The following is a 13945-nucleotide window of genomic DNA, read 5'->3' on the forward strand; positions in this document are numbered from 1 at the left end:
TTAGCGCCAAAACTGATTTTCAAGGAAACAAGAGATTTACAATATCCGATGAGGTTTGCAGCCTGAGTAAGAACATCTCACAAGGAAGTAAAAGTTGTAGCCCTGGGGTGCTAGGATTTGCCAAACGTCCTTCAGACTTAACATGGGCCATTGAAATCCATTCATTACATTGACTCCCATTATAAATGTCTCAAGAATTGTGTTGATTCAGCTCATTTTAAATAAGTAGTTTAAAGAAGCAGCAAAAACAACTGTTGAGTGTAAGGCAAGGCAAGGCAAGATTATTTATATAGCACATTTCATGCACAGTGGCAATTCAAAGTGCTTTACATAAACAGGAATAAAAAAGACAAATTTAGGACATATGATGCAGAAAATAAAAATGATTAAAAACTATTTAAAATGTGTTAAAATAGGTTATAAAATAATGAAAAAGAAAACAAAAAACATAATAGTGCAATCTGTCGGACGCAGCACAGTGCTCATTCAGTAAAGGCACAGCTAAACAGATGTGTTTTCAGTCTTGATTTGAACATGCCTAAAGTTGGTGCACATCTGATCATTTCTGGAAGCTGATTCCAGCAGCGGGGGGCATAGTGGCTGAAGGCAGATTCACCCTGCTTTGACTGAACTCTTGGAATTTCTAGTTTTTATGATCCTAAAGATCTGAGTGATCTCTTGGGTTTGTATTCAGTGAGCATATCTGTATGTGTTACTTTAGTATTTGTTTTCCCACTATTGGTTATGGGTTTTCAGCTTTCTTAAAAATATCTTCTTCAGTGTTCAAAAGAGTATAGAAACTTTGAAACCACCTGAGGATGAGTAAATATTGAATAAATCTTCATTTCAGGGTGAACTATCCCTTTAACTCTCAACTGTAGAGTTGGACATCACACATCCTGTGATTTGACTATTGCGGATGTGCAAATTGCGCTGTCAGGGTTGAAGCGATATATTGTCCATCCCTTCTATCTGAAGAGTGAAGTGAGCACCTGAATAATGGCAGACAGAGCAGAGAGCAGCTGATAAAGGCGCTGGGCTTTGGAATGGCTAATCATTGGCCACGGACAACACTGTTCCTCTAAAACCTGTCCTTGGATGCATCTGCTGGCCTGAAGTCAAACGGCTCCAAATGTTAAAGTAAACATGATTTAGAGCCGCTCTTTGCTCACTCTGGCTGCCAGACAAGAGGGGATGGGGGAAATGGACTGAAAGAGCTAAAGCGCTAATGTACTAACACTTCCACCATGAACAAAAAGCTTTCAGGTTTTTTTTCTTTCTTTTTTTTTACCATAACTGGAAAAAGGAAAATGTGATAAATATGATAAAAAAATGTTTTTGATGTTAAAAGTTGTTTATTTTGCATTTTATGCAACCTTTTTTCAAGTTCAGAAGAAAGTTTACTGGTACATATATTTATATATATATCCATCCATGCGCCCATCCATGCATCTAACAGATATATTTGTTAAAATAATATTTCAGTCACTAAACATCTTGAGAAATAGAAACATATATAATGCAATAATGCAATAATAATGCAAAAAAAAAAACAAACAACAAAATTTCTGTCGATTTTTTTCACATTTTCAAAAAATATATATATTCACCTATTTTCTCCCTTAAAATAACTCATAACTTATATTGTACTAACACTTCCATCATGAACAAAAAGCTTTGAGGTTACGTTTTTTTTATTATTATTATGACTGAAAAAAAGAAAATGTGATGCATACAACAACAAAAAAGCTATTTTATGATGTTAAAAGTCGTTTATTTTGTGTTTTTTGCAACCTTTTTTCTAGTTCAGAACAACGGATATTGGACTTTATAATTGACCAAGTAAATTCAAGTTAATAAAATAAGTGACTTTTATTCATATAAATAGAATATTTAAATGTTTTTTTTTAAGCATGAACATAACAAATTTTTAATATTTTGAAATAATCATATTTTATGCAAATTTATAAAGTAACAACTGTTTCCATTTGTTGTGATAAAATCAGGGTTATTTGTCTGATTTCTTCTTATTGTAATTTAAAACATTGGTATTGTGTTGACTAAAACATTATATAAACATGTTGGAAACATGGCACCTTTTTTTCTTGTCAATTTAATTGAAAAAATTTGAAAGAAATTATATTAGAAGTTGGTCTTTTATTTTTTCCTATTTTCCTTAAACGGATTTATTTATTCTAATAATATTTTAGTCACTGAACATCTTTAAAAATAGAAAGATAGTACAATTAAATTCATGCCAAATATTCCAAACTTGTATTGCAAGTTTTTTTTGAAAATGTTTTTTTTTTCCTTAACTCATAACTTGTATTTTATTTTTTAATAAAATCCATTATCAATGTACCTATAAAATATGAATTATATATATTTTTAATATAATTTATCCAACCATTTAAACGAAATAACTATTGCTGTTGTGGTTAAACAGAATTGTGAAAACGTTTATTTGTCTTCCTTTTGTTTAAGAAAAAAGTTTTCTCCAGCAGGCTGTTAACAAGCTATCTGTTTTACATTTAAATTGGGAACATTTAATCAATGAATCACCGTCACCTCTTGTGTTTGAAGTGTTAAACTAATTACCTGTGAATTATCTGTCTCATAATGCTTTTAGCTTTCCGTGCTTTTAGCACAATTAACATACTTTGCGGATTGACAGCTTGACTGCATAAACACACAGGGCTTTAAAACCAAGAAAAAAGGCATTATCCATATTGACATTGCTAGATTTAATCCTTTATGTAAAATATTAAAGAAGAACTCTGTATCTCTTTCCATCTATTTCCCCATCTCTCCATCCATCCATCAACATCTATTTATATATCAATCCATCTATCCATCCATCCATCCATCCATCCATCCATCCATTCAGTAATGCATCCATCTAATCAATCCATTAATTCATCCATCTCTCCATCCATCTATTTCTACATCTCTCTATCCATCAATCCATCCCTCCATCCACCCGTCTGTCTGTCTTTGTCTCCATCTCTCCATCCATCTCCAATTCATTCATCCATCCATTTCTCCATCCATTCATCCATCCATCCATCCATCCATCCATCTAACCATTCATCCCTCCATCCATCTCTCCATCCATCTATCTATTTCTACATCTCTCCATCCATCAATCCATCTCTCCATCCACCCGTCTGTCTATTTCTCCATCTCTCCATCAATTCATTCAACCATCCATCCATCTATCTATCCATCCATCCATCCATCCATCCATCCATCAGTTCATCCATCCATCCAATTTATCCATTTATCTATCCATGCATCCATTCATCTCTCCATCCATCAATCCATCCATCCATCCCTCCATCCATGTGTCTATTTCCACATCTCTCTATCCATCAATCCATCTCTCCATCCTTCTGTCTGTCTGTCTGTCTGTCTGTCTATTTCTCCATCCATCAATCTCTCCATCCATCCATCCATCCATCCATCCGCCAGCCCCAGCAAGACTTTCCGGGTGCAAAAAAAAAAAAAAAAATTGCAAGGACTTTCATCTTTAATTTTCCATTCCAGTGGAAGGACTTGCTCAACTCTAAGAGCAGCTGAGTCTCTGATCGTTTTTAAGAAACAGCTGAAGACACATCTGTTTCATCAACACTTTAATCCTCCAACAATAGCACTGTACATTTACTATTTATCTAAAACGACTAACACAAGATGCTAAACTAACCAAAACTTGCTACTGCGTCTACTTATTTTTTTTTCTTCTGGTGACTGGAAGTCTGGTTCACAGTCTCCGCTCTTAAGATCTTGGTAAACTTCAAATGAAATCAAAGAACTAACTGAAATGATTTAAATCTGAAGAAAATCTGGACAAAACAATGGTAGTTTCAAGTTTGTTTTAGCAGTTCGAAACAGCTCACCAAAGCGAACCTTTAATTGAGTTAATTTTGGCTCCTAAGGACATTTGAGCTACCGTTGGTGTGTTCTAGAACATGCAAATTTATTCCCCTAAGTTTATTTCTAGTTCCGCTAAAACAACACTAGCCACATGAATACATTGAAAGATCGAGTAGCAGAGCTGGTACAGATGTATCCGCACCTGTACGACTGCTTGGGAAGACATTTTAAAGAAAAATTTTTAAAGAAAGGAGTCACACTCAAGACAATAAGCCCACCATGTCACATATGGTCTTTTCTATGAGTTTCTGCACACTTGGTCAGTGCCATTTGTTGTCTTTCTGCGGCAAATAGAAAGCAATGTAGGGATGTGAGGATCCACGTTGGCCCTTCTCTTGAGAGATGTTTATTAAAGTCTCAGCTGCCATTGAAGTGTTTATGTGTAAATGTGAGCAGAGTGACACAATTAAACCCTGCCTACTGCAGACTGGGGTGTTTAAATGTTTGATAATAGTATACCACAGCCTTTTCGAACTTCTTTTCCCCCTCAAACGAAGAACAAAAAAGACACGCATTTGAAATATATCCTGCCTACAATCATCTCAAAGGTGTTCAATCAGGTTGAGATCAGGACTCTGTGTAGGCCAGTCAAGGTCTTTAACAGAACTCACTCATCCATGTCTTTATGAAACTTGCATGTTGGAGAATGGACTATGGCCAAAACTTTTGTCCACAGAGTTGAGAGGATTAAACTGTTTAAGTGTCTTTGCATGCTAAAGCATTAGGAGTTCTTTTCACTAGAACTAAGGTGCTGAGATAAACACCCGGAAAACAAGGCCACACCATAATCTCCTAGCTTTAAATCTCACACAATGCAATCAGGCAGCTACGTTCCTCCTGCCAACCGGATTCCCAGACAGACAAGCATGAAGAAGTTGGTTTTGCTTCCCAATTGCTTCTGCTTTGTTATAATACCAACAGTTGACTGCAGAATAATTAGTAGTGAGGATGTTTCATGAATAGAGCAAACTATTCTCACATAAATGTTTGTAGAAGTGCTTGACTTTATACACCTGTTGTAAGGAAACGGTTGGGAATGTAGTTTCAATAAGATATATAATTTCCACATCATATCAGATGTCTCAAAGTCTGCTTATTTAAATATCACAGCAATGCAGGTAAACCACATTTACAAGACTTTATTAATGGATCAGTTTATTATCTGGTAGTCAAAAATCGACATATCTTACTCAGAGTACTGCATTTCTTACTAAGAAGATATATTGAAGAATGTTAAAAACCTGTAACATTGGTATTCATAGAAAAATAATGCTATGGAAGTCAATAGTTGCATGTTTCCAACATTCTTCAAACTATCTTTTGTGTTCAACAGAATAACAAAACTCTAATAAAGTAGTTTAGAAAAAAAATAGTCAAGAGGAGTAATTGATGACAGAATCTTTATTTTCGGATGAACTATATCTTTGAAATAATCATTACATACCAATGAAGTGTATTGCAGGAGCTCATATTTTCTCCACTGAAGATGCAGTATTTTGAATTGTAGCAATTTTATGCTTCCTTACTGCAAATCGCCTGGATGCGTGATAATGGTATCATTTTTTCTGTTGCCAATGTCAAGAGCTTAAATCCTCCCATCTGAAATTTTCTTCTGAAAAGATGAATGTTCTGCTTAGTGTTTTAATGTACTTAATATTAGCAATCTGGCAACTACTGTATGTTCACATACTCTCAGTGTTTTCTCCAGGTTTTGTCATCGTCATTTTTCTAAAATGACAGATTTATGGTGTCTTTTCTCAAAATTTGCAGCAATATTTGCACTATATCCATCTCTAAAGACAAATTATTGGGATATTTAGAGCAATACATTATATTAATATGCATTATTTATATGCATAGTCTGTAGTCGTACTATATTATGGATATGTAACTCCTTTGCATTTGTTCACCAAATGTCTATATAAGCTGCTTTTTGTTCTGTATTCTCACTATAAATCAGATAATAGAAGTCTAAATGTTTCAAGTAGCCTAAAATAATAAGAACACATATTTTCTGTCATGTTCAGTCCAGATTAAAGAAGAAGAAACAAATGTTTAAAAATAAACCACTGATGATCGGTTTATTTTGAGCATTATGACGCATGACAAAAATGTCCTATATATTTAGTTGACTAAAACTTGACTAAACAAAAACAGGTCAAAGTTGATTAAATATGATTTGAAAAAAAAAATTTGACCAATATGGCGACTAAAATTTGATTTGCTAATCCGAGACCTATTAAACATATATAGAACATTTTGAGGGATGTAAACAAAAACTATGGTCCCAAAGTATTTCCTGTTTTACATTTTTAATTCCTACAGCTTCTGAGAAGCCAAAAAGAGCCACATAAGTAAGGTTATGACAGCAGTTTTAACATTAAGTTATGATTGAATTGCCTCTTGGGACACTTATGAAGTAGTTTGACAACAAGCAGGAAATGTTTAATAAATGTTTTATAAATATTTTTCTGTTATAAAAACAAATGTATTTCTGTAGACGACAATGACTCAGAAGAAAGTTATACTACTTGGCTTAAACAAGAAAATACAAAATAAGTGTGACAATGGCCTTTTGGTTAAAATAACAACACAATTTTTTTTTTTTTACATTAAAAGTAAAGAAAAAAACCCTGTCGAGTGATGATGGAACGTGTTTGAGAAAGAAAAAAAAAATGAATTAATCAAAATTAAAATGAATTAATAAAAATAAACGAATAAAAAAACTAATTAATAAAAATATAAATATAAATTAAAAATATACATAAATACATATTAAAATTTACAAAAATATTATTTCAATAAATAAATAAAAATAAATAAACATTAATTAAAACATAAATAAAAAATGAAAATAAAATAAAATTAAATTAAATAAATATATAAAAAGTATATATAATAAGTATATATATATATATATATATATATATATATATATATATATATATATATATATATATATATATATATATATATATATATATATGAAAGTGTATATACACACACACACACACATTATATATATATAAATATAAATTATAATTATATATATAAATACTGATTAAAAAACACTGATAGGTGATGATGAAATTTGTTTAGAAAGGGGGAAAAAAATGTTACAGAAAAAAAAAATTGTTTTTGGTCACTTGCTCTTGCTCATCTTCCAACAAATTTCTGCTCAACTCATTATCTCAACTGTGAAGCATGCTGGAATAAGTGCATTGGTATAGGAACGTTATTTCTGGTAGAGGGTTTCTATCACCAAGGAACAAATGAATTCCAAAGTGTATCAGGAAATTGTACAGAATATTAAAGGGCCTGTCTGTAATGTAAAACTTCAAAGCGCAGTCAAGCAACATGACTCAGTATAAAGCATGCCGCCAACAGAGTGAGTCAAACAGTGGAAATTTCCAAACCTAAATCCTTTCAAACACTTTTGCAGCACTAGAAGCTTACAAAAAAAAAAACAAAAAAAAACACAAAAAAAAATGAGCCAGATTTCCAACAAATGCAACCCTCCCGAGGTTAGAGCCGATAACTGACATTCAAAAAATGTGTCACTTTGGCAGCTAGGCTTATTGAATAATAGAAGTGTTTATTTTATATAATCTGCATTACACAACCACACTGCAAAAAGCAGTTAGTTGACTTCACTTGTTTTAAAATTTAAGTAAAGTTACTTTTAAGAAAATCCTTGATGTACACTTTATTAGGTACATCTGTCCAACTGCTTGTTGACGCAAATTTCTCAGCCAATCACATGGCAGCAATTCAATGCATTTAGGCATGTTGACACTGGTCAAGACAATCTGCTGCAGATTAAACCAAGCACTAGAATGGGGAAGAAAGGTGTTTTTTATGTGCCTTTGAACGTGGTATGGTTGTTAGTGCCAGAAGGGCTGGTTTGAGTATTTCAGAAACTATATAACTATATATTCAGTGAGCGGCAGTTCTGTGGGCGCAAATGCCTTGTTGATGCCAGAGGTCAGAGTAGAATGGCCAGACTGGTTCCAGCAGATAGAAAGGCAACAGTAACTCAAATAAGCACTTGTACAACCGAGGTATTCAGAAGAGCATCTCTGAACATACAACACGTCCAACCTTGAGGTAGTAGAAGATCGCACCGATTGCCATTCCTGTCAGCTAAGAACAGGAAACTGAGGCTACAATTCGCACAGGCTCAGCAAAATTGGACAATTAAAGACTGGAAAAACGTTGCCTGGTCTGAAGAGTCTCGATTTCTGTTGTGACATTCGAATGGTAGGGTCAGAATTTGGCCTCAACAACATGAAAGCATAGATCCATCCTGCCTTATATCAACGGTTCAGGCTGGTGGTGTTGGTGGTGTAATGGTGTGGGGGATATTTTCTTGGCACACTTTGCGCCCATTAGTACTGTACTAATTGAGCATTGTGTCAACACCACAGCCTACCTGAGTTTTGTTGCTGACCATGTCCATCCCCTTATGACCACAGTGTACCCATCTACTGATGGATACTTCCAGCAGGATAACACTCCATGTCATAAAGAGTGAATCATCTCTGGTTTCTTGAACATGACAATGAGTTTACTGTACTCAAACGTCCTCCACAGTCGCCAGATCTCAATCCAATAAAGAACCTTTGGGATGTGACGGAACTGGAGGTTTGCATCATGGATGTGAGGCCAACAAATCTGCAGCAACTGTGTGATGCTATCATGTCAATATGAACCAAAATCTCTGAGGAATATTTCAAGTACCTTAAGGAGATTAAGGCAGTTCTGAAGGCAAAAGGGGGTCCAACCTGATACTAGTAAGGTGCACCTAATATAGTGTTGTAAGAGTTGAAATATTACAAATATTTTGATATCTTTGACAATTCAAAACATGAGCTGAAAACAGGGCCAATTGACTCCACAACCCAGCAGGTGGGAATGCGGGAAAAAACAGTTCCTGCTGCATTTGCATCTGAGTATGCTGAAGTATGCTGAGTATGCTGAAACTCGGCTTCATCCACCCAAGTGTGGATATTTAGGCCTTCATCTACAAACTTATAATCCTGTGCGATTATTATTAAAATACTTTGTCTTGATTAAGTAGATAACAGATCTATGGGGACCACATAAAAAATCTCCTAAATTGAGTAATGTAGGGTTCTGCCTTTTTAGGAGAGTGGTTAATCGCCTCTGTTTAATGACCAAGACTGACAAGCTTGTATTAAGAGATTGTATACCCGGCCGGTGCAAGACTCGGGATGCTACAGGAATCTGAGTAAATGAGAATAAGGTATAATAACAAATCAAAAGAATATTCAATCATAATCTAAAATAATGTAAACGTAAACAAAATAACCTAATCAATGTTTTATAATTGGAGTCAGATATAACGAGGATAAATATATTAATATTCTAAACCACCTCATACTAAAATTGGAGTCAGATATGAGCTAAGTTTAATATAAATCAACATTGTGCACTGGAAAGACCGAACATGCAGTGAACCTTCATCCACCAGTGGATACCGTCATTGGACCAACTGGCTGGACCTTACAGTGTATATGTCTTTTTTCTGTCAAATAAACAGAGCAAAAGTAGTTTTAAATTTGATTCTGGCTCTTCTATGCTGTATAATAGTTTTGGATAGTGGCTTTTTATTTTGAAGCTTTCCAAAGCGTATGAATCTGTCATCAAACTACATGGCCAGAGGGATAACATATGTCTTATGAAGCAGATTGATGTGTAGATTTTTAAATTATGTACTCGACTTCCAATGATGTATGATGACAGATGACGGATGGTGTAAGGTGGGTAGACACGCTGTACTGTGCAAAAGTTTTAGGCCAACATTACAGTCAATATATGTGATCTTTTACCACAAAACCAGTCATAAGTGTATTATTATTTTGTAATTTTCTTTTTAAAATTATACAGGGTTAATACATTATCCTTCAGTTGATGTATGGTTTGTTAGGATATGAGTTAGGTTAGAGTTTGAATTTTGGTTTAATTGTTTAAGATTTAATTATTTTGACTAAAGAATGCTGGGGAGAGGTTGTTTGTCATGACTTGAGCTGCATTTCTACCATTGTTGTTAGTCTGAATTGATGGAATTGTGAATGCTGAAAAGTGCAGGCTTTAATCTATAATGCTATTCCTTCAGTATAGGACGTGAGCGGTAATAGTTTTCATTTTCAGCATGATAATGTTCTGCTAACTGTAGTGCAGTCCTATTTAGAGAAAGACAACAGCCGATGAAACACAGACATTGATGAAATGGCCTAAACAGGGTCCAAACCTGAATATTATAAAGTCTGTATGAGATCACCTGGACAGAAAAAGAAAGATATGACACTATAAACCTGAAGAAGAGCTCTGGAAAGTGCTAAAAGAAGCCTGATATATAACTTCGCACATTATTTCAGAAAATGTCAGGACAATTGGAACAAAACGGTTGAAGCTGTGCTTGGTGGCAAAGGAATCCACATTAAACAAATACTTTTGCTAGAAGAGGAAACGGTGTGTGTGTAAAGAAACTAAAATAAAGAGACTGATTTATTATATATTGCGCAAAAGTCTAAGGCCAACAAAGCTGCTATATTGCTTAGGACTTTTAAACAGTACTGTGAGTTATATTGTTATAAGTTATAAGTATAATCTACTGTATAACAGTATACAGTAACACCAAGCCAACTAGTTTCTTCTTCATTGTCATCTTTTTTTGTGGTAAACTGTGTGGTAAAATGTGTCTTACATCATGCGTCATATGTGGCATACATCAGTAACATTTAATGGACAAAATTATGGAATGTCATTCAATTTTGATTTGTTTTTTTACTCTTCAACACATCATATCACCTCAGTAATAATACTGTATTATAAATGCTACCTGCAATTCCGCAAACGCAACAACAAAACGCAATATTCAAGTCAAACAGCGCTCGACTTTGTTAAGAGTTGGCTAAAAAATAAATCAAGTTTTCAATACATCAACCAAATCTGAAGCTAATAGAAATGCTGATTTAGGGTTGTATGCCCCATGGCCGTAATTTCATGTTTTTAAAGTAGCGTTTATCACATAAGCCGGGGTGGCGATATCCTAGTGCTCAAGGCTCTACGTTGGTGCTGCAAATATTGCAGGTGCAATCGTAGATAGGGTGACCCGTGAGCTGAGTCACTAAGAACCCCATCACCGCTTTGCCCTTGAGGCAGACAAAGTTTAGCACAAAAAATATGAGTTTTGTTTTGTATTATTTACACCTACTTTTGCATTGTGTGTCACCTACACATTTAATCCCAATCACAAGAAGTGAGTGATGGATAACAGGTTAATCATCACGTTAAGCTACTTAAAACTTTCATTACATTGTAAAAAGGGATTCGTAATTTTACTTAAAAAAAAAAAAAAAAGAAGAAGAAGTGAGTAAACCTGTTGCTTTAAAAACAAGTTGACTTAACTTGAGTGAGTAAATCCAGTGTAAGTTAAAATGGTTAATATATATATATATATATATATATATATTATAATATATATGTTTCCCATGGATGGGTTGCAGCTGGGACGGCATCAGCTGCATAAAACATATGCTAGATAAGTTGACGGTTCATTCCGCTGTGGCCACCCCAGGTTATTAAAGGGACTAAGCCGAAAAGAAATGAACGAATAAAAATAAATAAATAAACTTACTACTAAAAAATGAAATAAATTATTAAAAAAACTAATAAATAAGTAAAACAAAACAAAAAAATAATGAATAAATGTTGCCAACTTATTGCCGACTCAATTTAAAAGATAATCTCTAAAAGCAAACTAATCTCTTTTTACATTGTAAACATACCTGTTTTAGAGGTGATTAAATAGAATATAAAAAAATAAATAAAAATAAAGTAAATTGTCTAAACTGAAGTACAAAGCCCGAAACAAGCTATATGTGGAACAATAAAGAGTAAAGAATCTTATTTAGAATAGTGTTGTTACTGTTTCTATGTGAAATACGATTCAAATCATGATAAAAAAATAGTGTACCAAACAAAACACAAGTAAACAAAATAAGCAAGAAAATAAAAAAGTAAATAAATAAACAAATAAAAATATATAGACATACAGACAGACAGACAAACAAACAGATAATAAAAAATGAAAATAAATGAATAAATAAATAAAGAATAAAAATAAATACGTTTTTTTTTTCATAAAAACTTTTCAGCTTAATTTGTTATGCTGTGGATGTAAATTGAGTTTACCTGAAGTGCAGAGTCCTTCACAAGCTATATGTGGAATAATGAACAGAGTGTAGCAAACATGAACCCAAACAAAACAGACAAAAAATAAAGAAAAAGAAAGAAAGAAAGAATAAAAATAAAAATAAACAAAACAAATAAAACATTAAATTAAATTAAATTAATGTTGCCAACCTATTTGATTCAATTTAAAAGAGAGATTTATTTTGCGAATCCATAACAGCCAACAGAAAACTCACAACATGATTGCTGATATTTTCAGGGATAAGGATTTTTAGGACAGCATATGTTAATCCACACTGACAGAAGAGCATTAATCATTAATATTTTACAGAGGAGCTGCAGTATTTCAACCAAGACTAAAGTTGTCCAGATAACAAAATGAGCCAGTAATTTAAGATAAATTGTCCAAAAAAATTATAAATCTACTTGAATCAGCCTAAACACTTGCTCACTTACTGAATTAATTAAACTAGTTCTTTTTTTTTATATTTTAGAAGTAATCAACTATTTTCTGTTTGACCCCCTCATTAAACACTCATATGAATAAGCATGGGAGATTTGCATATTAAAAAAATAAATAAAAAATCCACACCTAATAATAATAAATATGTCTGTCCACTATTTCCTGACCCCAACCTGAGACTGCACAATAATACGTTGTCTTCAAAGCATCTTTATCATTTGGTTTCTTGATATTTAGGTTCAATCAAATACATTTTCTGAACGAAAGAACGTATGAACAAACAAATAAATAAAAGAACTTCCGAACAAACAGACTTCCGAACAAACTAACAAAATTTCAAACAAACAAACTTCCAAACGAATGAACTTCTGACCAAATAAAGAAATGAATGAACAAACTTCCAAACGAACATTCTTCCGAATAAACTTCTGAATGAACAAACTTCCGAATGAAGGAATGAAATAAACAAATTTCCAAATTAACAAAATAACAAATTAACAAACTTCTGTACGAACAAACTACCGAATAAACAAACTTTCGAACAAACAAACTTCCAAATGAGCAAACTTCCGAATCAACAAACAAACTTTTATACAAACAAAAACATGAATGAATAAATGAAAGAACAAATTTCCAAATGAACGAACAAACAAATAAATAAACTTCCAAACGAACAAACTTCTAACAAATAAAAAGCTTCTAAACAAACAAACTTTCAAACAAACAACCTTATAAACTATCAAACTTCCAAACGAACTTCCAAACAAACTGAACAAATGAATTTCCAAATGAACAAATGAACAAACTTCTGAATGAACAAACCTCCAAACAAATGAACAAACGAAGGAACAAACTTCTGAATGAAGGAACAAATTTCTGAACGAACAAAGGAATAAAGGAACAAACTTCTGAATAAATGAATGAAGAAATAATTTAATTTGCAAATAAAAAAATTAACAAGTGAATGAATTTCAAAACGTACATACTTCTGAACGAATGAACAAAGAACTTCCAAATGAGCAAACTTCTGAACAAATTAACAAACTTCTAAACGAACTAAGGACTTTTGGATGAAGGAACAAACTTCTGAGTAAAGGAATGAATGAAGAAATTAATTTCCAAATGAATGAATAAATGAACGAACTTCCAAATAAACAAACTTCAGAACAAATGAAATTCAGAACAAGCAAACTTCAGAACAAAGGATCAAACATCTGAACGAATGAAGGAACAAACTTCTGAACTAATAAATCCAAAACAATATAATTACCAAATGAACCAACAAATAAAAGAAGCTTCCAAATGATCAAACATTTAAACAAATTAACA

The 13945-nt window shown here is 33.0% G+C and overlaps 1 protein-coding gene across 51 annotated transcripts in view; it reads right to left on the bottom strand.

Moving 5' to 3' along the window:
- Positions 1 to 13945, bottom strand: part of pcdh15b (protocadherin-related 15b) — a 513920-nt gene that overhangs the window by 243180 nt on the left and 256795 nt on the right.

This window comes from Danio rerio, chromosome 12, assembly GCF_052040795.2.
Source record: "Danio rerio strain M-AB ecotype USA chromosome 12, GRCz13ab, whole genome shotgun sequence".
NCBI lineage: Eukaryota > Metazoa > Chordata > Actinopteri > Cypriniformes > Danionidae > Danio > Danio rerio.